At 41.1% G+C, this 25,803-nt stretch overlaps 1 protein-coding gene across 2 annotated transcripts in view; it reads left to right on the top strand.

The window, feature by feature from the left end:
• The first annotated feature begins 18,951 nt into the window (after positions 1-18,951).
• tspan9a (tetraspanin 9a) overlaps positions 18,952-25,803 on the top strand; it is a 177,738-nt gene continuing 170,886 nt past the window's right edge. The window contains exon 1 of one of the 2 annotated variants that reach the window (XM_034288192.1): positions 18,952-19,280. The gene's annotated coding sequence lies outside the window, so the exon portion shown is untranslated. Of the gene's footprint in view, positions 19,281-24,293; positions 24,370-25,803 lie in introns of those variants that run through there. The other variant, XM_034288194.1, reaches the window with a different exon arrangement.

Here is a 25,803-nt window from a genome sequence, read left to right as displayed (position 1 = left end):
TAAAGTAAGGAAATCTGCTACTCCCTCAGCCTCTGAACACTTCTTACATTTGTCACACCTCAAGTCAAAGCATATATTGTTCCCTAAAGCATCAGGGAAAATAATCTATGGCCTTCATGAAACTTACTCAGAAAAGATCTCAGATTCGAACATTAGGGATGACTTACAATCGTCTCTAAGTGTTTTCACGAAACTGTCACACCTGGTCGAAATGAGCGTACAGTAGCTATCATCGCAGATTGATAAATCGGATAAAGCCGTGGATGCAAGAACGTGCTGCACCTGTCCTTATTTACATATGACACACCTGTAATTCATGCGGGTGTGGTGATCAGCAACCTGTAAATTGACAGATTTCAACATAAATTATAGCCTGAAATGGCTAATTAACCATTTGTCATTCTCCAAAAACGAAATCAGCGCAGTTAAGGTCTGATTTTACACTGTTGCCAACTTAGCAACTTTGTCACAATATTTAGCGAGCATTCAGACCCCTCTAGTGACTCTAGTTCAAAATAGTGACTAGCGACAAATCTAGAAACGTATTCTGGTGTTATTGGAGACTTTTGGAGACTGATGTGAAAGCACGTATCGTTCTTACTCTTCTCAATGAGCAGCGGGTGCTGCAGTAGGCCTCATCTACTGTCCAGGAAAAAAAATATGAATCAACAGAAGAAAGTTCATTTGTAGTTGTAAACATATTTAGGGTGTTTTTTTACTCATGTTATTCCTCTCTCCTTCAGTGTCCATCATAATTACATGCACATGGCCAATTATGCAAATTAGGTCATGATTTAGCGACTTTTAGGACAGCCATAGCTACTTTCTATACAGAAGAGTTGGGGACCCTGGTTAAAGAACACTTTTGCGTCCATGCCCAGAGCCGAAGTGCTTTAAAAGAGCAAACTCTACCATCATGAGGGCATCTGCTCGACCCAGAACTACTGATTTATTTATCCTCTTAGTCAATTTAAGACCCTGTTAGCTAATCAAGATGCCGGCCACCAAAATTATGACTATGTTCTCCAAGTATGTTGATACGGCCTGAGTGACTTGGAAAAAGCAAGGCAAAGCCATTTTATTTGTCTAGCACATTACGTACACCAAGGCATTTCAAACCTTACAAGCGCATGAATAACTGAAGTGAAATAAAAAATAATATAATAATAGCCTAGGGTAGTGACAGTATTTGATATTGCGGTACGTTTGTATGAGTTATGTTCCTCGTCATCTTATTTTATCTTACCTAATATTATAAATATAATTGTGGTTGTTGTTACTGAGGCGGTTACGATTTTTGGTTTGTGTGATAATGATGGTCTTATTGCGAATCAAGCATGGCCTTATTTTTTTACGTTGGTTTTTTACGTTGGTTTTTTACATTGGTTTGTCGTATCATTCCGACTAGGTTTGATCGTAATGATACGACACAGATAACGATGAATACCAGTTCTATCGGTGAAATGATCGTACGATAATTTTAAGATCAAATTTGATCTTATGCACGTTTCATGTTTGGACGAGCCAGGCCAGTTGTTTTTCCTGCATTAATATGTTGTGAGCATCAGAATGTGGATATTACTGACCCCTGTGGGCAGAGCTGTTAAAACACCTCTGTTCAAACACTGAAATACAGAGAGAACAAGAGAGAAAAAGTTCATTTACTATACATGTATTTACAGGACCTTTCAGTTTCAGTACCGCCAGATAAGCCAAGATAGGGTTATGAGTATGAATTGAGGAACATGTGCCTGCAGCCATTTGGTCAGCCACTCATCAGCTTGAACTGTCCCCAAGGTGGCATAAGGTAGCTGAATGCTAAGGTGAGTTCTGACTATAGGCTAGTTGGCATTTTCTTCCTCACACTCAACCACCCCGGACAGGTAAAAGTTCAGCCCATTTTAATCTGCAATTCATTCTCTGACAGGTTGATAAGCCTGCTTGGCTTTACATTGCAGATCTCACCTTGTTCATGTTTCTTGGTTGGTTTTTAATAAGCAATTTTCATTAAAACGTATAAAATTTGTAATTTACATCATGGAATGGAATGGAAATGAAGAACAAAACCTTTCTGTCCTAAAAACCATGAAAAACCAATAAAATAAATCTTAGCAAGGATACTAATAATGCTCGGATCATCGCTATCTTTTATTTATACATTTATTTTGGTTGTCTATTTAGTTCTTAAAATGTAGTTGAATTTACAAGCAAAGCAAGGATGGACAGTTGGCAACTGCATTTTACTATAGATTGAAGGAAGTTGAAGTGTTTTAATTTTCTTGTTTATTACTGATTATACTGTGTCTTTCTGCGAGGACATACTGAACATTTTATTTGTCAATTGATCAGTAATTGTAATTCCAACATCTTTTGGCCTGTGTTTGAGTTTTGCGGGTGTTGTCATCAGACAAAGAGCCTGGACACTATTTAAGGTTTTCTCTCCATCCCTGTGAACGGGCTGCTGGAGAGGTTACCCAGGACTGCCTCAGATGAAGTCATGGCTGCTATGCGGCTTGTTGTCTCTGGTCCATAATGACTGATCCTCCCTGCATCCATTCAGCCATTACAAATGATTCAATATGTGTCTCTCTATCCCCCTTGACACACTCTCACGATTAAACCCAATCAAAATCATAATTGCATATCCGCTACTTTAATTTGCCCTGGTGAAAATCGTTTTTATTTATTTATATGTTACTATGTTGCCATTGCATGCATGACTGATGTATTCCAGGAATTCATTCGGAGAGGGCATCCCAACAGGCAGGGATAGCCAAACGTGCCATGACGACAAAGCAGAAATTGGCTCCAAGGTCACTGACTGGGCAGCTGTGAGCCAGTAGAAATCTGGGTGCCTGATATTGTTATAACTGCTGCAGAACCCATGGTGGTAACAGTGACAGCTCCATATCAAACGAGGCCATCTGCAACGAAGAGACACACAGTATATTGTCCTTTGACTATCCAAGTACACATTATTGGATGCTTGTATTATACAGTAAACTTCTGCATGTTTACAGTCTATGATTATTTGGACCCAACTGCCTAGGCGCTCCCGGCCAGGGGTCCAGATGGCCGGGGTTCAGAAGCTTCCTCCTTATCAGGCTGTATCCAACCAAGGGAGGGCCTATAAACGGCTCATGGTGATAAAAAAGCATGAGAATGTCGGTCTCTGGGGATCTTGCAGCAAGAATTATTTGCTTCCTTGGTGAAGGCAGCAATATGATATTATATTTAAAAATTAATCAGATATTTCATAGAGGTTAAATAGTTCAAAGAAAAAGTTTTGAAGAAATAAATGTTTTTTTCAAAAACACGATTTTTGGCTCCAGGGTTTGTAATGCTTTGTTCAGCCTTCTCTTGCCAACGGCAATACATCTTCTTGAATGTTTGATGAGGTGGGAGAACATATAACACGGGAACTGAGTCCTCCATGCAGAATCCCTTCAGTTCCCAGGTTTTCAATGTGATCTAGGTTAGGGGTCTGGAATGGCCAGTCCAAATGCTTGATTTGGATCTGGATTCTGCCTAATGACAGAACACAGCCCACCTGTATTTACTGACCGGCTGGTCATCTGAACCTGCAGAGCCTTGCTGTCTGGATCCTCTCTAGGTTTCCTCACATATTCTGTCCCTACTATGCCAGTGGTTTCCTCTTGATGTTCTGTGTAGTTATGTTGCAGCTTCTATGTTCAGTTTAGTTGAATCTTTGTAATTGGTTTCCCCTGTGTCTCTTTAACCCCTTGTTAAGGACCGACTTAAGTCTAGTGTGTTGGATGTTGCTGTGTATTTTAACATAAAGAGATTTTATACGGTATGTTTGAGACCATTATGATGTCATACCTCAAGTTGAACAAATCTCACATACATCTTAGAACATATATTTAAAGATCCTTTGTCAGGTATATTAGCTATTGTCTTTATTTGAAGACATGGACATCTTGAAAACAAACATTACAAACGTATAACATTCATACTAATAACTTTGAAGGGGGATCGTCCCAGTCATTGTCTAAAGCACTAATTTCAGATGCCACTGTGCTGACACCTCCCCCTCCCCCATGTTGTCCATGTCCTTGTCCATCTGGTCATGCTTCTGACCTGTTTAAATAGACTCTGGACTCAGACCACATGCATTTATTAATTATTACAATTGTGCTCCTAATATGTTCACCCGGCAAAGCCAGAAGAGGACGGGTCACCCCTCTGAGCCTGGGTCCTCTCTAGGCTTCTTCCTAAATTTTGGCCTTCTTAGGGTGTTTTACCTAGCCACTGAAATTCAACGTTAATGTTGTTTGCTCCTTGGGGTTTAAGGCCAGGTGTTTTGTAAATGCACTTTGAGACAACTGCTGATGTAAAAAGGGCTTTATAAATACATTTGATTGATGGATTGATATAAAAGCAAAGAAAAGGGCCCTGTGTGTCCTGCTACTGAACTGCTCAAAAGTAAGTTAAGAGCCCAACTGCACCCCCCCCCAAAAAAAAGAAAGTAATTGGGACTGAGGGCTCTTGATATTGTAGCTTCTGATTCTTTGCCTCCAACAAATTGCAGTAGTGAATCATCTTTCTATTGATTTCAATGCGCAATGCAGCTTTGGAGTGTTTGGAAGATTATGTTGATAGGGACTCTTCCTAGGCTCTTGGCAGTGAGGTTTTAATGCACGGATGGCTCTCAGCTCATTTGTGTGTTGCTCTCTGTGATGCCAATGGCTCTCCTTGGTGCTGAAATGCAATTGTGCTTCATAGATATTACCTAACTACAGCTTTATTTTCCTAATTACACAATATACTACAGAACATGTATTTCCCACAATCAATAAAATGGTTTAGGTAGTCTTCCATTCAACATATCTCACCCTGACTGTCATGAGTTTAGGTTTCAGGTAAACACAAACTCCCTCTGTTGGACAACTCTGGCAGGACTGCAATTTGAATGACTAATTACTTTACAAGCCGGAATAATGTGACCTACTGTATAGGGTTGATGTGACCTGTGAAACAGACAGTTCCTATGTCCACTGTACTAGAGTAAAATGATGTGGTTAAGGAAAGACAGATGATACCCTCTATTACCCTGCTCTGAGTTGAGAAGAAGCTATGTTGATATACCATACTATGAAAATATGTTTTATGCAAATGTTCAAACAATAACTAAATACTCAAAGTGAAATGAATATGGCCTGAAGTTGCCACCTGACAACTGATTAGGTAAAGGGTTGAGGGTTGGCACCGGTGAATTGTTGCCACAAACAACAAAGAAGCCTCCCCATGTCATCTACTAACTACTAATCCCCTGAAATACACAGTCACTCAAACCCAATACTGAGAAGGGCTGTAGTTGAGTATCTACATGTCCCAGCAATCTCCACAGCTGTGGAGCAACTTTTCAATGATGGAGAGTTTATCTCCACATCTGCGACAAGCTTTATGAAAGCTTTTGGATTTTTATTTCATTTAACATGGCATCTGGTCCTCTATCATGAAACTCTAAAGTATGGATTTCATGAGTAAAAAGATCAATAAAAATGATACATGCTATTTTAAAATACAATTCTTTTTTTTTACATACCATGCATTTGTTTTATAAATACTCACAACAAGATGCACAATGTCATTGTTATTGCATAGCAAAACCTTCCAAATACCATTTTAAGACTTTCAAATAAAGATGATCTTAGTAATTGTTTTGTAATGTATGGAAAACTAATTTGAACCTTGAAATTCCATGTCTCGTTATGTGTAACCACAGACCAACTGAGGCTGTCATCTGTTTCCAAAACCATTCCAGTCACATGCACTCAATTGAATAGGGTTCTGTTATATATGGACACTGTGTTTGCAGTCAGGGCAGCTTAGAGACCCCAAAAGCTAGGGGGTGTCGGACAGCTAGGGAGCCCACGACCGATAAGGGAGAGGGTGCCCCAAACAAAATGTTGCTTAGGGCCCCCAAAAGGCTAGAGCCGACCAGAGCTGGTTGTCCTGTACTATTACCCTTTTTGGTTCCAGGAAATACCTTTTGTCCCAGGTATAACACTTTGGTGTTCCATGTATCACTCTGGTAATACGTGGGTCATAAATGGGTTCTACATGACACCACACAGAGATCTTCCCTCGTTGGCAATCAGTCTGTCCTACAGTAACAGCCCTAAAAATGTTTTAGAGAGTGTACAAAAATGCAATGGTATTCAATTAATAGATTAAGGCCCTTCTTTCATGCAGCGACTCCCAGCAGCCTTGGGACAGTTCATCTCAAGATGTTTCCTCTGAAGAACCCACGAAACATGGAAAGTGCTGGCCAAAAGCGTCCTTTTCATGTTGAAAGTCACCGGGACAGTCAACATGGACAGGAAAGTTGTGTTTATGTTATTTTCTTACAGTTGTGCCCATTAGTTTGTATACCCTGCCAGAAACTGTGAAATGTTGCCATTGAATTTGAAAATATGTCTGACCATGCAAAAAAAGATTTATTTAAGGATAGTGATCATATGAAGCCTTTTATTATCACATAGTTGTTTGGCATTTTAAATCATGATGATAACAGAAATCACCCAAATGGCCCTGATCAAAAGTTTACATACCCTTGAATGTTTGGCCAAGGTGACACACATAGGTGAAAATGGCAACAAAAAAAAAATTATCCCACACCTGTGGCTTTTTAAATAACAATTAGTGTCTGTGTATAAATAGTCAATGAGTTTGTTAGCTCTCATGTGGATGCACTGAGCAGGCTAGATACTGAGCCATGGGGAGCAGATAAGAACTGTCAAAAGACCTGCGTAACAAGGTATTGGAACTTTATAAAGATGGAAAAGGATATGAAAAGATATCCAAAGCCTTGCGAATGCCAGTCATTTCTGTTCAATCACTTATTAAGAAGTGGAAAATTCAGGGATCTCTTGATACCAAGCCATGGTCAGGTAGACCAAGAAAGATTTCAGCCAAAACTGCCAGAAGAATAGTTCGGGATACAAAGAAAGACCCACAGGTAACCTCAGGAGAAATACCAGGCTGCTCTGAAAAAAGATGGTGCGGTTGTTTCAAGGAGCACAATACGAAAATACTTGAACAAAAATGACATGTATGGTCGAGTTGCCAAAAAGAAGCCTTTACTGCAACAATGCCACAAAAAAGCCTGGTTACAATATGTCCAACAATACCTTGACACACCTCAGCTTCTGGCACACTGTAATTTGGAGTGACGAGACCAAAATTGAGCTTTATGGTCACAACCATAAGCGCTATTTTTGGAGAGGGGTCAACAAGGCATATAGTGAACAGAATGCCATCCCCACTGTGAGGCATGGTGGTGGTTCACTGATGTTTTGAGGGTGTGTGAGCTCTAAAAGCATCTTGTGGGGCATCTTGTAAAAATGTATGGCAAGATGAATGCAGCATGCTATCAGAAAATACTGCCAAACAATTTGCATTCTTCTGCACGAAAGCTGTGCATGGGACTTTCCAGCAAGACAATGACCCTAAGCACAAGGCCAAGTTGACACTCCAGTGGTTACAGCAGAAACAGGTGAAGGTTCTGGAGTGGCCATCACAGTCTCCTGACCTTAATATCATCAATACCACCTGCAAGATTTCGAGGCCTCATATACAACTATTACAAAAGACTGCACACTGTCATTGATGCTTAAGAGGGCAATACACAGTATTAAGAACTAAGGGTATGCAGACTTGAACAAGGATCAGTAAAAAAAAATCTTTGTTGCCATGTTTTGTTTAATGATTGTGCCATTCTGTAATCCCGTAAAATATAAAAGACGTGTTTTGCCTGCTCACTAATGTTTTCTTTACAAATGGTACATACAGCTCCAAAAAGAATTAAGGGACCACTGCAACCTTTTCTTTCCTTTCCAAAAAAGTTGAAAAGGAAAGTTTGGAGTGAGGAACAGAAGTGTTCAATTTGCTGTGGTCTCTTAATTTTAACCCTTCTGTTCCTTTTTTGGAAAAGGAAAGAAAAAGGTGCAGTGGTCAATCAATCAATCAAGTGTATTTATAAAGCCCTTTTTACAACAGTGGTCTCTTAATTTTTTCCGGAGCTGTATATTTCCAATTCTCCAAGGGTATGCAAACGTTTGAGCACAACTGTATGTTCTAAATCCAAAAAGCAGCACCAATATTCACCACGGAATACATAGTAACAACACATTTCTCTCCCTCTCGCCATCTAAACATACAACACAGCGAGCCACACCGTCTGTTGAGCTCATATTACCATCCGGGTCATGGAACCAATGAAACCGACCCATAACACGATATTTAAAGCATGCTGTGGAGTTTAGCTCACTACTTTCCTTTTTTTTTACAGAAATATTTTGTTATTGCTAGCTAACCATCCACAACCTTATGTGGAAAGATGAACAACAGTTAATGTACTTGCATTCCACTGCTGGGCTATAACAACATATAATAGCAACCACTGCAATATCAAAATTGAGGTCAGAACTGCACTAGAGTGGGCTACTGCTTTTGACTGTTAGTCAGCAGGTTCATAATTTGATTAAGGATAATTGTACAACAGGAAATGCGATATACCTCCACATACTGATATTCGCTTATTTTATATTGAGTCATTCTGTCCTCAGGCCAGATAGAATGACTCATCAGGCCAGATCTGGGCCGCAAGTTTCATTTTGCCCAGGTTAGTATTACATTTTAATGTTGTAACAATTTAGCAAACAAATTATACCAATGTATTAAACTCTCATTGCGAGCAAGGTACAATTTGCGTTCATCATAAAATAGATAGGTATGACATTTCAATGGACATTTCAAAATTGTGTCAGTACACAAATATCTTGAAGTTTCCCCTGACCATTTCATTTTGAAGAAACAGTAACATGTGTAGTAATAAATTATTTTACTTTTTGTTTACCTCATGCTCATGTCCTTCATGTTGCGTAAATGCCTTTTGTCAAACTGGCCCTTTTCGAGGCATCTGTGATACGAAGGCAGAGACGTAATTCGAAGGGGAAAAGGCAGTAAATGAACAGTTCAATCTCTCTCTCCAAATTAACCCCAAAGTGGGGGACACAGGTTCATGGCTGCCAGGCCATACTCTACAGTTTACCTGAAACCCTGTACATGGGGTAATGGTTATAACACACACAGGCACTTGTCATACATTCACACAAAACAGAAACTCAAGCCCCCCCCCCCCCCCCCCCACATACACACAGCACATCACACTAAACACACATATACTTCATACTTAGTCTCTCACTCACTTTCTTTACGACCTAATTACAGCAACATTGTGGAAACCACTGAGTCCCGTTCCCATAGTAACTATCATGAGCAAGGTTTCACGTTGTAAAACTCCCCATAATGACCGCACCCACTTTATTTTATGGAAAACTCAATTTTCCAGGATGCTGTGTAACACAGATCAGATATTACAGATTTTTTTGTGTGTCATTTTCAGCTGTATTGGAAATGTCTTTACAGTGAACCGAGTCTTACAAAAGATCCCTACAGATCTCAAAACCAGCAAGCTTCTCTTCCCCACAGAAAAACACAGCTGACAAAACCCAATAACAGTCAATCATCCAGTTCATTGCAGCACTGGGTGATAGTGTTGAAGACTCATTCTTAGACTTTCCAACATTTTATGACGTAACTTTTAGGCAATCATTCTAGACAATGCTTTTTTGTGTTTTTGTGTTTCTTTCCATGATTTCTTGACGCTAAGTTATTGAAACAGAGGCAAATCGCAAATGTGGCAGCGTCACAATCATGCAGTGACTGCTTGTTCGCCATGGACACATTACATACAACTCTAGGTCCATTTAGAGCATGTATACAAGTTGCTTTCCCCAAGGCTATATATCCTGCTTTAATGACACTTAGATGGAAGGCATTAGGTTTGTTTGTTTGAGGGAATTTTCTTGGCAAGAACATCAAATGTATTTATTTGTTTTTAATCATCCTATGTGTTTACAATACCCCATTACCGTTTCTCACAATAATCGGCAAAATGTGCATCTATACATTGCTTAGTATGGAACGAATTTGATAGCATTCATTTGTCTGTAAATAAAAAAATCTGAAGAAACTTGTTGTTTTTATTACAGTATGTAGAAACACTTCCAAGGATGTGTACATTTTTAAAATATGATCCATTAGCGGTTTCATAGGCCGAGCAGAAGCAGAACAACAATCAGGCGTGTCACCATCGCACCAAAGCACTGGAGGGAAGCCACACGATAGCGTATAGATTTTAAGCCAGCTGGAGATGACACTGGCAAGGGCATGGCATCACTATTGAAGTGGGTTTGTTCATGACGAAGTGACCGATGTCTCTCGTCACTCTCTGTGTTGCGTATCAATAACCTAGGAGGCTACACGAAAACCTACTATTTGCTCAAGTAATGCTAAGTAAAACAATTGACTTTTCAGCGCAATTCCTCATCGCCTTCACCGCTCTGATATCTGCTGCTACCGCCACATGAGTTTTCAACAGAGGCTTACATTCTTCCGGGCTCCTAAGTCACAAACCCATTATTCTGACTGATGAAGAGCTACTAAACCTCATTCAGCTTCTTGTCTATTTCACTTGCATTACTCATTTTCCCTCTTTTAGTTTCAGTGTAGGCAAAGGAGTGTAAGTGAGGATTCAGGGGGAATTTCTGTGATGTGGGTTGAGCTGATGTAGATTGATTTTCTGTAGTTTGCTCTTATTTTCATCTCTCAAACGTTCTCCCCCTCTCCGCCAGAAGTTGATTGGTTGGCATACTGGGGTGCGGAGCAGGTGCATTGGGTGTTGATGGGAAACCAATGACGGTTCTCACATTCCAGGGCATTGGCTCTAGCCAGGGAAGTGGAGAGGAACCAGAGGGGTACAGCCAGCTGCAATACATCCCTCGGTGTTAAATCATCTTAGTAGCTTCTGGATTCCAGTTGAAGGGTTAACCAGCTGTCTGCCACCCCAGCAATCTGCCACCCCAGCTGTCTGCCACCCCAGCAGTCTGCCACCTCAGTGATTTGTGCCCATTGACGCTGCTTCAAGACTTTGTAATGAGTGGCAAATATCCAATGGATTCTACATTGTACAATATAAGTGAAGTATGTTTAGTTCCCCCGATTCTTAAACAGTTAACATTTAAACTAAATATTGACTTACCATCAAAAAAGGGTTCCTAGCCAAATCTCCACGGAATGTTTAATGAAGTCAAAAGGCCCTATATTGTCACTTACCTCAGAGTTAATTTGTGACTAATATGTATGATGGATATTACTTAAATGGTTTTAAAATTGACTTCCCGTAGAGGCAACTAGCAGCATAGAGTGCCGTTGTTCAAAAACAGCTAAATGTTAAAAACAGGCAAATGGAGCTAGCTAACCATGTAATCTAATATAAGCAAGCCCCATTCACAAAGCTACGTGAGCCGACATGGAGAAGTCCCCATAGAGTTTTCAGGGTAGTAAAACCAAAGCCCTTTCCACCCTGTAATCAACAGTTAGTGCGACGGCTTAACTCTTGAGTTTACGCTCAGCCACTGGACCTTGACACACTCCCTGAACGAGAAACACATTGACGTTTGGCCATTCAACAGAACAAGGACATGCTTCGGACAAAAAGCCTGTACATGTGTGCATAGCCTCCACGTTTGTAGAAGTTTACTGTCCTCACACCACATTCACAATACCAGTTAACTGAGCAAATAACACCAACATACCTTTAAATGAACATGATCAGAGTGCCCTGCGTGAGATCATTGATAGGGACTTCGTGAGTGGTCAGTCAGTCCCAGTATCTTCAAATTAAAGTGTCCTTAAGGACTCCGATTCACATGACAAGCCTCCATGTGATAACGGTGACAAAGCAAGGTCGGTTTCTCTTTTCTGGTTCTACATTGCCCTTAGTAATGTAGCGCCTATGTCTCTGCTTTCAGGATTAGACAACAACCATTATTGTAAGCTGGTATGAAATGTATATCATGTCAGTTTAAAGACAAAAGGCCATCATCTGTTTTCGGTATCACAACCCCAGTCATGGAGAAAATGATTAGGCTATCCCACCCTTTGTTTTTTTCAATCGCATGCACCTTCCTCTGAAAATAATGGGTTCTCTCTGTTCCCTAGTACATCGCTGGATTTTATGTACTCTGAAAGATCTGGAACATGTCTTCAAGAGTGCCACTTTTATTTTGCCAATAGAATAAAGTGTGTGTGCGTGCGCGTGTGTGTGTGCTTGGGTGTGTGTGTAAGTTACGCAATTTGTTTCTCAAGTTGAAGTGGCTGATGAAAGCAACCTACTGGTATGGGTAACGGGTCATGTGTGAGAGAGCCTTAATGAAATCATACAGCTGTTTGTGTGTAGCACCGCTACCTTACACAAACACACTGCAGGCAGCTGCTGGCACATACTGGGGTGGCTTCACAGACACAGATTAAGCCTAGTGTACAACAAAAAAAAAAAGGCTCAATGGAGTTTTCTATTGAACTAGATTTTTTTTGTCCTAGACTAGGCTTAATCTGTGTCTGCGAAACAGGCCCACTGTGTGAAAGAGCACAAAGGTAACGTTGGTATGCCCCAACAAGAGATCGCTGTAAGACTACATTGTACAGTATAATTCACCCTAGTACATTAAGATTTTCTAATCAATTTGTTTTTCCGGATTTAATTGCAACCTCTTGCTCCATAAGCAAACGTCCGGATTGATGTGGACGGACTCACGCATGTCTGGCTTTAATCTAGAGCCCCAGCCTGTCTGTGTGCTGACAGCTTCAGAGGACACCATTCACCTGAGTCTCAGCTTAGTAATAGTGTAAGGCCACCACCGCTACAACAATAAACACTGGCTGATTGGCCGACTTTGGATGAATTGGCCACGCCTGATTGGGTTTTATTAAGCCACTTGAATTGTATTTGATTTGAGGGGTTTAAAACGTGATGACCATGTTGACATTGGTTCTCAGGACCAGTGCAAGTTACTCTCACGTGATTGTGGATGTGGAGTCTCCCAAGACTGTGTGACCTAGCATGTGAGGTTTGTTCTTAAGCACAACGCATCGATGAGTGCCTGAATGCAGTACTTAGCCGAGGAATACTAGCAATATACCACACTCCCCAGAGATTTTTTTTATTTAATTTAAAGCATTTTTTATACATTTACAATGTTTTCTCAAGTTTGAGCACTGAACTCAGCTCACATCACTTTGAAAGAGCTACAGGTTTCAATGGTTGAGAGTGGAGATATTAATAGCTCATAAAACTAGTCTGTAGGGGAATGTGGGGTGGGGGGGTGGGGGTCCCTTACTCAAAAAGTATCATCTGAAAGCATGAGAGTCACCACCATTTAATAGGGAAAAGTACTGTGGTCAGATAATGGACCAAAATAAAAAAACATAACAAAGACTATGTGCTGATCTCAATCCCATTGTTTGAAAATGCTTCACTGTTTTGAAAACCAGAACAACCTGGAGCAAAATCGACTGAGAAGTATGTGTGAAAAACTAGTACATACTTACCAAAAGACTTATGCAAGCAACATATTTCAGTTTTAAATTTTTCTTACAAATACTTCCCAACCCTAACACTAATCCAATGTCACCATACAATAATTGGTTTAGTGTCAGTGTTATAATGAAATATCAAACAGAAATGCCTAAACTATGCACCATTTGAAATAAATTTAAACTGGAGAATTTGGGCCAAGGTTTCTATATTTAGCAAGAAGGTTTGTGTGTACATAACCCTCTACTGCACACATTTAGGTTTTAGATTGGGGAAATTATTCCAGTTATTTTCTTGGGTTATCTAGGATCACTTATTATGTATACATTATTTTTTGATGTATTCTGACCCCCCAGCCCCCCCCCCCCAGCCCCCCACCCACCCCCAAATGTATCGTTGCCTCAAGGGCACTAAAAAACAAAGAAAACTCGTGAATTTCCTGAAAAAATATTTTCAATGAAAAAAGGTAAAAAAAACACATTTTCATATCACAAGATGACACATAACTAACCTATAATAAAGATCACACAACAATATGAACCAAGTACTCCGTGTAATCAGCAGCGTCTAGTCTACTTCAGCATGCAAACTCGTTCCATGTGAAACTTTAAAGAGCAGTTGCTTTGGCTGGTGAGACAAAGATGTTCATTTCCTGAACAGAACCTTTGCTGTGCCTGTGCACCCAGGAACTCTGCACCTTTGTTGTCACTCCTGCCCGGCCAGTGTGATGTGACGTCCAAGTGGACATCAGCACATTTACCTCGATTGCACATTTAGAATGCCTTTCAGTTTTGCCATTTATACCCGCATAACTATTTATCCCACTTGTAACATAAATTATACTTAATACTTGGAAATGTTTCTGCCCTCCTATTTGCCTTCATTGCACATGTAGATTTGCCATCTTGTGCTTCATTTGCCTTCATTGCACAACTATACATTCCACTAGTAACCTACATATACTTAATACTTCTACATGTTCTGCCCTCTTCTATCTGCACTTCTGGTTAGATGCAAACTGCATTTCATGTACTGTACTTGTTTAATGACAATAAAGTTAAATCTAATCTAATCTAAAATCAGAGATTGGGATTGAGGCAGTGAGTCCCTGTCTTTTCTTCTTCTCCCAGTAGTCTTGGGAGATCGCACCACTTGGATGGTCTCTCTTCTGCTCCAAGTCCTTGCTGCTCTTGTTCAGGACCTGTGCAGTGTGAGATATGAAGGCATACAGATTCATGTTCTTGCTGCTCTTGCTCAGGCCCTTTGCAGTGTGAAATATAAAGGCATACAGATTCATGTTCTTGTTCATATTCATGTAGAGGACTCTGCATTTCATACAAAAATCACCAAAATAAACCAGCTCAGAATCCATGAACGTAGAAAATGAAGGAATGTCCCAAACAGGCTGATTAGAATCCTTCCTTCCTCCATAGAATAATTGAATGTCTATTTTCTGTGAAGATCCATTGATGACAATGAACAAGGCTGTAATATTACATAGAATTACATGTTCTACATGGAGAATGATTTGCCCTGAAAAGTCCTAGCTGCATATCGTTGAACAGAGGTAACATAAAGAAAAACTAATTTTTTTTATGTATATAAAACCAAAATCTTGCCAAAACCCATGATTCTCTAGGCATTCCTTCACACAGATGCATTTTTATTTACATATTATATTAATTTAGACATGCTCAACATTCAATTGATCTTACCTGTTGATCACACCATGTCCCCACAAGGTTGCTCTTCATAAAAGGATGTCCCGCCTCCAAATGATGCATGGTGGACACTCCCCTGTATCACTGCATTTGTCTTGAACGTGTTTACAAGCGTTGTGATTGATAAAAATAATTGTAAAAAATGTGATGAGGGTTTGGGGGTTAAAATTGTTTTGTGTTGCCTTAGGGAAACAGTGTTCAGTAGAGGCATATGTGTGTATGTATATTATATTAGGTGTAGAGATGTGTATATATTATAATAGATGTGTATATTTATTATATTAGACGTGTATATATATTATATGTGTATGTACGTGTAGGGGTTTGGTATTTTTACAAAGCTACAACAGAGAAATGAGGACAGTAAAGGAAGGTGATATTGTAAGCGAGAAAGGCTGTGGATCTCTGCTGTCTCTGTAGGCCTAGGCTGTACATGTTTATAGGTCACATCATTTACCTATTACCCACCTCTGTGAGACAACGTCCAAGTACATGTTCATCACTGAGTGAAAGGCCACCAGCTCTAAGTATTTTTACATTTCTTCTAAAAGGCACCACAGGAATGGTGGGTCTAAGGAACATACCGTCCCCACAAAACCTCACAATGGAAAGATCTCCTACCTGGTTCCCCTGCTGTTTAAAGTGGTTCCACTTTGTTGCAGATATGGACTGAATCAGCACCTAATTATCTGCATCCCATTTGTAGTGTAGTATTCAAGAGGGTTACAAAACAAAAGCATAGGATTTTCAGTTCTCTGCATTAATTGCCTGCAACGAGAAGTCAGAATCACATCCGGTTCCCTACCGATTCACTCTTTGGATCTCAAAGTATTGTTGCATGAGAACCAGTACACCACAATGGCACAATTGTCCACCAAAATTGGGATAACGACAAGAATCTCCTTCTGGACCACAGATATCCCTTGACATGTTGTCAGAATGAATTCGGTCATAGTCGATTCCAACGCATACAGTTGTGGGAGACATGCCAGCAAAGAAAATGAATTGGGATTGGATGTTGTAAAGCAATGACTTCGGAATCCTTCTAACAGAGGCATAACTAGCATGGCATGGTAAGCATTATGTTCAGCAGGTCACTCGGGAGCAGAGAAACACGTAGGGAGCCTCCCGTTTGGCATGGAGGCTTACACAGAACCCCACTGAATTGGCATTCATATTTCCGATGACAGAAATTACACAGCACTTTAATACCTTAGTGTGGATGCACACACACACACACACACACACACACACACTTTGCCTTTTCCTTTCTGTCAGCCCAAGCGCCTAAGTATCCATCTTTGTCTTCATTTTACATTCAACTCCTAAAGATACAGATGGTATGGGATCCATGAGGAGGTTTTAAGTGAACTGTCATTAGTCCTTTTCTTTATTGGGACTTTATTTACACTGGGTTCCATCCATGTGTGGTTTAAACGGTTATGCCTTTAAGACAGTCCAACCTCTCAATCGGCTGATTCGTCTAACTTTTGTGTGACACCAGTCACTCTTCTTTCACACTGTAACATTATAAAAGGAAAGTAACATGGAATTACTTTTCATTTTGAAACTAATTGGCAGAGTTGGGTGTGCTGCCAATAGCAGCTGCACGGTAAACATAAGAAAATTGCTTCACATAGTCTCACATTGGCAGACTAGGGGCAGCACCATGTCAGACAACTGCACAGCCAGACAGCAACACAGTAACACTTCATGGAAGAGGGTAATAGAACAAGAAACTTGAGCTGGCCATCTGTGTTGTCCTCCAGCAAATTCTGGACCAGAAGACATTCAAGGACGACAAAACCTGTCTCAGTAACAATCTCCCAAATGAACAAGCCCTACTAAAACAGCTAAGGAACAATAAAGCCAAAGTCTGTCTAAATCCATGCTGAAATTATTTTAAGAAATGTTGCTGACACTCTCGCCCAGTGCCTCTTACAAACACTATTGATTACATGCATTTAGCACTTTTTATAGATATGTTTTTCAGGGATGATTAGACAGATAGGATGATACAGTAGGATGGCCATATTGGAAATGTAGCCAGGAAACCAGACTTGACATCGCAACTCAATAACAGCCATGGGACCTTTTTAAACCTCAGGGGGTCAGAACTCTGGTTTAATGTCCTATATGAAAGATGACTCCCTATGCATGGCAACTTTCCACTCTCTACCCTGGGTCATTGGGATTTGACCTTAAGATCTGAGTGCCAACTACAAGTCATCTGACAGCACTTCCAGAAGCCTCTGGCCTCCCATCCACGGTCCAACCAGCCCAACGCCTGCTTAGATTCGGGCTCAGATGCAAGCCAGCGGTGAGATCTTGGCTACAATATAAAGTATAGTAATTAAATATTATGTAAACCAAATTTGTGTCTAAGCTAACACCATTGGAGGAAACAGTAACCTACTAGTCAAGTAGAAAGGTAGCCAACTCTGCATCACTGTTCACACAAACTTCAGCCCTCGCCATCAAATGCAAAATGTCTTATACTTGCGTTCCTTCCGTATATTTTAGTTTCTGGAGTGTTCAGTGTAGGCTACATGAACCCAAACAAAGCCTGTCATTGGCCTTCACCTCACACACCTTCAAAGAAGTACACGCCGACCAACGTCCCGGCCTTCCAGGTTTTACTTACAACCATGGCACTGGGGATAGTGTCAGTCCTGACACTCTGCCAGAGACTGTTTTTTTAACGCTAACTGATGGTATGTAACGGTCATTATCGGATATTTTAAATCTTAAATGCCGCATAAGGCACCTTTAACATTAGTCAAAGTAAGCAAGTTTCCGTTTCAACTGTAAAGGGAAGTCTTCGAGCTGCAGGTTTGACAGGTTGAGTAGCCATTGCTAAGATGACAAAATATGAAAAAGAGGCTTGCCAGGGCCATGAAGCACTGGCAGTGGACTATCGAAGACTGGGAGGTCTTATGAAAGGTCTTCAGTTTATCACCCAGGGTTTTTGGACGCCATCGAGTAATCAAAAGGATGGTTCCTCAGTGGGTGTCACCAAAGTGTGATGGTCCAGGGCAGTGGTTCCCAAACCTCTCCAGGGGCCCCCCCAGCCATTCCATCTATTAGATGTATCCCAGAGCTAGCACCCCGCGACCCTGCCCCGGATAAGCGGAAGAAGTTGGATGGATGGAAAAAAGCAGATCACCTGTTAGAAATAGTAGCCTAAATGCATGAGAATAGCATTGTAAAAAAAAATTTACATAGGTTTTTGTCTTTGGATATTGGAATGTGCAATGTATGGTTAAAATTGGTTAACTCACTTAAATACTGCTATCAAGATTGAATTATTTTCAATGGTATAAATTACATTGGTAGAATGATTTTGACACCTAAATATGGAATTTTTTAACACTGAGTTAAAAAAAAAACAGGGTGCATTTTTCCCTATTGGGAGGGGCATTTTGCTCTGATAGTGGGGTAAAACGCCCCATTTACATAGTCTGGCATTTGATTAAGTTGCAATGAAATAGAAACACTCTGACCAATATTATTTTCCACATGTATTTGTCTGACTCTAATCAATATGTACACGTAAAATCTGACTAAACATTTATTTTTTGAGTCAGATAATACAGTTTTCCCTTAAGGGGGACGTTTTCCCCCAAGTCAATCGCTCGGATTTGACCGGTAAATACTATTTTGTAATTGCATTGTTGCCTACAGCAGAGACTTTTTTTTTGGAATAGCAAATTTCTCCTAAATCAATGTCCCTCGATTACCAAATAGAAAGCCCCGTTGAGCCTGTAGGAGTCAGTAAACTCCTCCACTTATTTCAGCGTGCTCCATTTCCGTAGCTAACGGGGACATCCATGGTCACCAATAATTCAGTATAGGGGACGAGGGTAGTGAGATTAACGGAGTGAGAACCACAGAAAATCGACTTTTACATACTCACAATAAGCCAGGGGCTCTTAATGGAGGCACACAAGCAGGGACGCATTAGGGAACACTAACACTATCTCGCTGTAGTGGAACGAATTATTATTTAGAAGTTCAAGGCATTGTTTTCTTTCTCTGGACGCACATCTGACATATTACAACAAAGTAACTTGTAAAGAAATCTTCGACAGGTAAGACGCATATTAAAGACTACATATTCGTTTTTACAGTCGTTTACTTTTGTAGTTAATGCCTGGGTATTTGATTGAATGAAATTTTCAAACGGAATAAACTTCCTTAGCTTTGTATAGCTGCGCAGTTTGACGAGACTCCTTGTCTTAACTATTTGAGCTTGATACCGAGCGCACGCAAATCATTTGATACAATGTGACAGTTGATTTGTTGAGACTTGCTGTATGTGCTCTATCCAGAGAACACACAAATACGTTGAAATTATGACAACTCGGTCGACGCTATGTTAAAATATGCTGTCTGTAGTATATTAGTTAAATGGGGAGTTACGTGTCACTTTATTCAAATAAATACAAAATCAAATGATGCCCCACAATGTTTAATATGAAATAAAAATCTCTTAAATGCATCAAGATAAATCGCCAGTTTACACTGACATATAACTTATACCAGCTAATTGCTGCTTTCACCACTCCTAAGGAATGCATGGAGTTATGCCTCCTAAATAAACAGACCCAAGGAATTTGAAGAATCAAAACATAAATTCAGAGCTCTCTGTGGAGGAACAGCTGAGTGTGTGAGGAGCATGCCCTCTTGTTGAGCAGTTGCCTTGATTATCTTGCTGATGGTCTCATAGCTTGTGTGAGATGCTCTGTCTCCAAGTGTAGCAAACCTGTGTCTTAAGCCTCTGTAGGGCAACATTATCATCCCGTCTGGATCACTGGCTTTTGAGGCCAAGATATGACAAGGCATTGTCCTGGATCGGATATGCAAGGTCTAAGCTGACACATTTCCTGAACAGAAACAGGTCTCCATAGTAAAATCCCATGTTTCTGCTTGATCTTTATCTCTAAAAAATATAGGTTGGTCTTTTAGTTTTGTTATTAACCTTTTAAAGATCAAACCACAATTGAAACTGGGCGGTCTTAAATCTGGGGTGCATAAATCCTTTATTAAATTATTCTCCAGATGTTGTGCATTCTTTTACATGATTTGTAGCACACTGGATGGTTCAGTTGCAGGTCCATTGTGGTTGACCACTTAATAACATTCAATTTTGTGGAGCTTATATCCCATCAGGTTTCTTTCATTTAAAATGTTTTTTCATACATCATACTACTTTAGCATTCCTTCCTTCACAGTACAACAGCCTCATGCAGGGCACAAATTGACATCTCACTGAATACACCCAAAAAACTAAAAGTCTAGTAGCTGCCCTTGCAAAGCATGGGAAACCCTTCTCGAAGGTCTCAGAACGACTGACCTTATCCATTGAAACGCCACCACCACGCGCTTCTTACTTTCTAGCCATATAACACCTGTAATAATAGCATTTTCTAAACTGTCTGGTTTGAATCCTGAATGCCGATTGGCTTAAAACTGTGGAATTCATTACCTTGTAGTGTTCTTTTGTCATTGGTCACTGATATCGGTGTAGGGAAAAAGCATGGCGCCGCATTTTGTGCATCCAAAACTCAAACTCAACAACGCGCCTTTAGGCAAAACACACTGGTAGCTTTTTAATGCTGCTTCTTTAAACCATCAGAGGCACAGACGGAGCACAAATCTTAAACTGACTGGCTGTGCTTCCGGAGTTTCCGAGTCATTGTGCGGGATTCCGCTACCAGACGCTGTGTCCTCTGTGCTACTTCCTCAGGCCGCTCACTCAGGTTGTGTCCCAGGGCTGTTCCAACAAACATATCTCTCTGTCTGTTGTTATTGTTCTGTTGAATAATATTTTCTCAGGAGGGAAAAAAAGGGTCGAGCCTAAAGCAGCTATTTAGTTCATAACCCATTGAACAAGCCAGAGCATTGGCCAGTCAGTAGCTAATTCACGGTCAAACGCAGGCTATTGAGAGTATATTTTAGGGTAGCTATCATGACCTGTCTTTAAAGCTTGTAAGAAATGTATTTTCTTTCACAGGACTATGTAGCTGTGGTGAATGTGATATTCTTGCTTTGAATTAATATAATCTGTTTAAGACTTCTGCTAAATTGTAGTTGACCCTACATTCCTCAAAATCTTCCTGCTTTGATGGTGACCAAAGGTCAGTTAACTCTTTTTAGGTCTTGTAACTGAGGAGAAATATGTCAATTTACCATTAGATTTTCTTCTATGAGAAGTGATGTTAGTAGGCAGATATCATGTGAAGATGGATTCGCTACGTACCTGAAACGTTGTACATCATATGGATATCATATCACTTACAAGGAAAGCCCAGGAAGAATTAATAGTAATGCCACACCCAATGATAAATGACTGCACTCCAGAACCCTCAGCTGTTTTTCATTGTTTCAAGCAATTCATTGGGCTCGGTTTGCTTAATGAAGCCAATATAAATGCCAATATAAAGCTGCCTTCAAAGGCCACTGTGCTTTCCACAGCAGTCCCTCTCCATGACTATTTAGAAGGAACATTCAAACTCCATGCGGCTCTTGTAATTTATTCCCAGATACACTTGTTAATTCGCTTCAGCAGTTGTAGACAACAGCAGGAGCAGTCCTCGCTGTGTCCCACAGACTTATCACGGTGACACCCTGGCGCCTTTTCCCCTGGCCCGTCATGAAGGTCCCCATTCTCCGGGACAGGCTTCGCAGCGCTGTGCAGATACTGGGTTGAACCCGTGCCACCAGGCCACAAAGGCTCAGCCTGTGTTGCTGCTGTGTCAACATTTCTCTTTCTCCCTTTGACCTCTGGCTCGGGTTCTCAGTGCCAGTTCGTGCCTCTTCTGTGGCTGCAGCTCGGCCCCAGTCAGAAACAGGAACACAAGCTTGGCCGCTGTCTGTTTGAGACGTCCCTAGCTGGACGGGCCGGGGGGGGGGGGGTCAGATGGACTACACAAGTTTCTTTCCATGTGCCTGACTCACAGAGAAGTTCAGATCTCACATATACTTTTTGTCTACTTATAAAAGGTGTTGATTTTTTTTTTTTATTGGGATGGGGCCTCCAGCAATACATGTGCTGAGAGCTAATTCTGTGACTATATGTTAACATGACTATTTGACTATTTGATGTCCCTCATCATGTTGCTGTTTACCAGGCTTGTCTGTTTTGCAGCAGGGTATTCTGCATGCTTGAACTTTTATTTAGCTGTGCCTTGTGTGTTTATGCTTATAAGCATGAGAAAGGGTTTGTCTTTGTGCAGCCTTGGATAACTGGTCTATTTTTGGTGTCATATTGTTTAATTGTTTGATAGACTTCGGGCCAGTTGGTGGACACAGACTAGGCTAAGCATAGTCCTGGACTAAAAACAAATTTAAGCATAATGGAAAAATCAAGCTCAGTGAAGATTGAGTTTTGATTTACTCCAGGACTTGGGTTAACATGTGTCTGCTAAACCTACTCAGCATTAGCTACTGGGGAATGATAGAGACTGGTCCGGGCGTATGTGGCATCCATAGAATGGCTGCCCCATTCAAGTCAGGGGTGACAAAATGAGGAAACTGGCATCCTTTTTCTGTGTCAGTTTTTTGCCGAATACTTCTACTGAGTCAGGGAGGTTAGATTTCGGACGCATTTACTGGACGAGAAACTCAGTCAGTCTTGCAAGCTCTGAAACTGATCTTTGGTCTTTGCACTGATGTATAATCCTGCTTGTGCATGCCATTCTGTGACCTGACAGCCATGAGTATGCTTATGTTTCGTTGGTCAGCGTGAAGCTCCACGCAGTGCTGATAGTTTGGCTGATACTGCATGCAAAAAAGATTTGTAGCCTAGATAATGACTCCACGAGGCCTAGCAGGGAAATATTACACTTATTTTGTACAAAGTTGCTTACCTAACCTGCAGTAATCTATTTCAGACCAGCGAACAGTCAGTTGCTGGATCTAGTATATTTCTAGCTGTCTACATTATTGTTTGTGATTTGCTCAGGATACACAGTACAATGAAAAGCATAGCTCTGCTCAATAGTGGCACAGTATAATAAAATAGAAGGAAAGAAAATAATTAAGGGGATCATATGAATATGTTGAAAAGGGAAATCAGGGAAAAGGTTTATTTGTTGGTTTGCACACACGATCTACCTGAGGTTTAGGTTCTGCATTTAACCCTACCCCCCTGAAGTGGAGTAGTCCTGGGGGCTGCCAGTATGAGCCTCTGGGAAGCATTCACAGTTAACTGCCTTGCTCAGGGCAGAAAACCAGATTTTCTTGGAGCTCCGACCAAGCAAGGCATTTGATTGGCTTGACGAGTTGCCAAGCATCACTGAGTTACACTGGATTCCCGCCCCGACGAAGCTACTTTCGGTCGTAAAATACCCGCAGCCTTCCCATTTAGTTCTCTAGGCGATCGCTAACCTATTCTCTAAGCCACAGCGTCTGATTCCTGCCTGGCGTGAATTAGTAGCCTAGCAGAGGTTTTTAGTAGTCCTACCATGGATGACCGTAAGTCTCCTGTCCCGAACAAAGTCGTTGCTACTATATAGTAAGTGAAGGACCTGAGAGACTGTGACTAATGACAGACAAGGGGAACTCATTGGCAAAGCACAGCCATCTCCCCCTTCAGCTCCCGCCAGGGCTATAATCAAAAGCACCTTTGTGAGCTAGAAGAAAGGCTGGTCTTCTTAACTGTGCTACCGCACTCTGGCAATTAAACAAGTCTGTAAACATGCCCCCTCTCTCTCGTTCGGTTTCTTACTTTTTCTATCTTCTCTTCTTCCCCCCTCGCTTACTCCGTCCTCTCTCTCGTAGCCGTGAACGTGTACGGATCAAATCAGTTTCTTCACCCGAGTTCTTTGACGTTTTGTGGTTGGAGGTCAGCTTCGGCTGTCAGTCATTTGCTGCTATGTGTGAGGTAAGGAACTACCGAATGGGGTCGGTTTTGTCCGTGATTACTACATCACACATCATTGTCAGCTCCCTGCTGTAATTGGGACATGTTCTTTGTTCTTTCCCTCTGCCTCGGATAGCAGCATCCTTCTTGTTGACTGCGGCCCTAATGAGAACCTAACCCAGAACAACTTCACATAGCCACCTGCATTCTGTGCTCCGTGTTGTGAACTCCAATTAACAAGGCTTTTAGTCAGTAGTTCATTTGGAAGCCGCTGCCAAGCCTCTAATTTCCCCTGCTCTCTGCACCAATATCAGGTAGGGCTTTGTCATGGGTCATTTGCCTTTAAACCTCGCAACCCTTCCTGTAGTGCATCACTGCGCAAGCTGAAACACAAGCGCAAATCATCTCTGCTTCAGCTTTTGTACTGGTTCACTGACATTCACTACAAGAAGAGAATAAATGCACTGATTAGGGTGGTATAAAGATGTTTCTTTTGTGTACTAAGTGGATGTTCATCTGATATGCCCCTAGCCTCCATGTAAATATTTGTCCTTGTGTGACTTTAAAGTAGATGTACTGAATCACCCCAGGGATTTCACCAGCGAGTATCAATAACAAATTCCTCTCAACATCCGATCTGGTATGTGAAGCCCTTTTGTTCTCTTTTCCTGTGTTTGTGTGCATGTATTAATATACTTGTCAGGAACAGAAGTCCTGAGAAGAATAGCAACACATGGAATCTGGCCAAGTGAGGACATGTGGCCATTTGTAAGTCATATAAAAAAGGCTATTTTAGATTTGTGGCGATCATTTAAGTATAGGGATAGTTTAAGTGTTAAGTGGTTCGTGAAAATAAGTGCATGTACTGCTTTTAGCGTAGTTCACAGCTGTAGTATGATTAGTGTGACACTGTTTATCTTAGAATAGAGAGCGAGTTTGCTGGAAGTCTGAGTCATCAGATCCATTATTGAGGTTATTCCTGACATAGGACTTCCTCCCTGCTCTGTCATACCAGTGACCTCACACACAGGAAGTAATGTTACACTGATTGAATGTGTGTTGATTTAGCAGATGAACTCCCATTCATCCATTTTCATCTCACTCCTATTTATGTTTTACTTATAAAACCGATCTGTTAAATATATTTGAAATTATAAATTTGACATTGTTGGCCGGGATTAGTTTCTCCACTGAAGCTAGCAGACCATTAATAAATTATTGCCTCCCACGAACCTACACTTTTAACACTCGGAAATAGCAGGCAAGTTGTTCAAGATTTGTTGAAGTGTGAAAATGGTTTGCTAGAATAACAACCCTGGCAATATGCCGAGAAACTGTACCTTGATAAAGGCCTCTTAGGCCCTCGTGGAAATCCTTGCATTCTCGAGGGACCTGTTAGTGTTGGTGGTCAGTGTTTGTTTACAACCGTTGGGTCCTTGTGCTCTGGGCCAGGGGCTCGTCTCCTCAAAAGGGACGACAAAAATAGCCCCACTCCCTCACCCTCCCTCCCTCCCTCTCTGTCGACCTCTCAATGCCCCACCTGTGGGCGGCCCTGGACGGCTGACTGGCGCTGCTCTGCGGTTGTAATAGAATGCATTCACACATTTCGAAATGCCCTCACTTCAAATGTAAAAGGGCCTTAAGCACGTATACTGCTTACCCTGCTGTGTGTGTGGGTGTGCTGGCTTTGCTGGTACCAAGAGAGGAGATTCAACTGGAGCTCAACACCCGGACAGTGGCTAAACAGT

The sequence above is a fragment of the Esox lucius genome, chromosome 19 (assembly GCF_011004845.1).
Source record: "Esox lucius isolate fEsoLuc1 chromosome 19, fEsoLuc1.pri, whole genome shotgun sequence".
Taxonomy (NCBI): domain Eukaryota; kingdom Metazoa; phylum Chordata; class Actinopteri; order Esociformes; family Esocidae; genus Esox; species Esox lucius.
The sequence above is the reverse complement of the archived record's forward strand: the minus strand, read 5'-3'. Positions and strand labels throughout refer to the sequence as shown.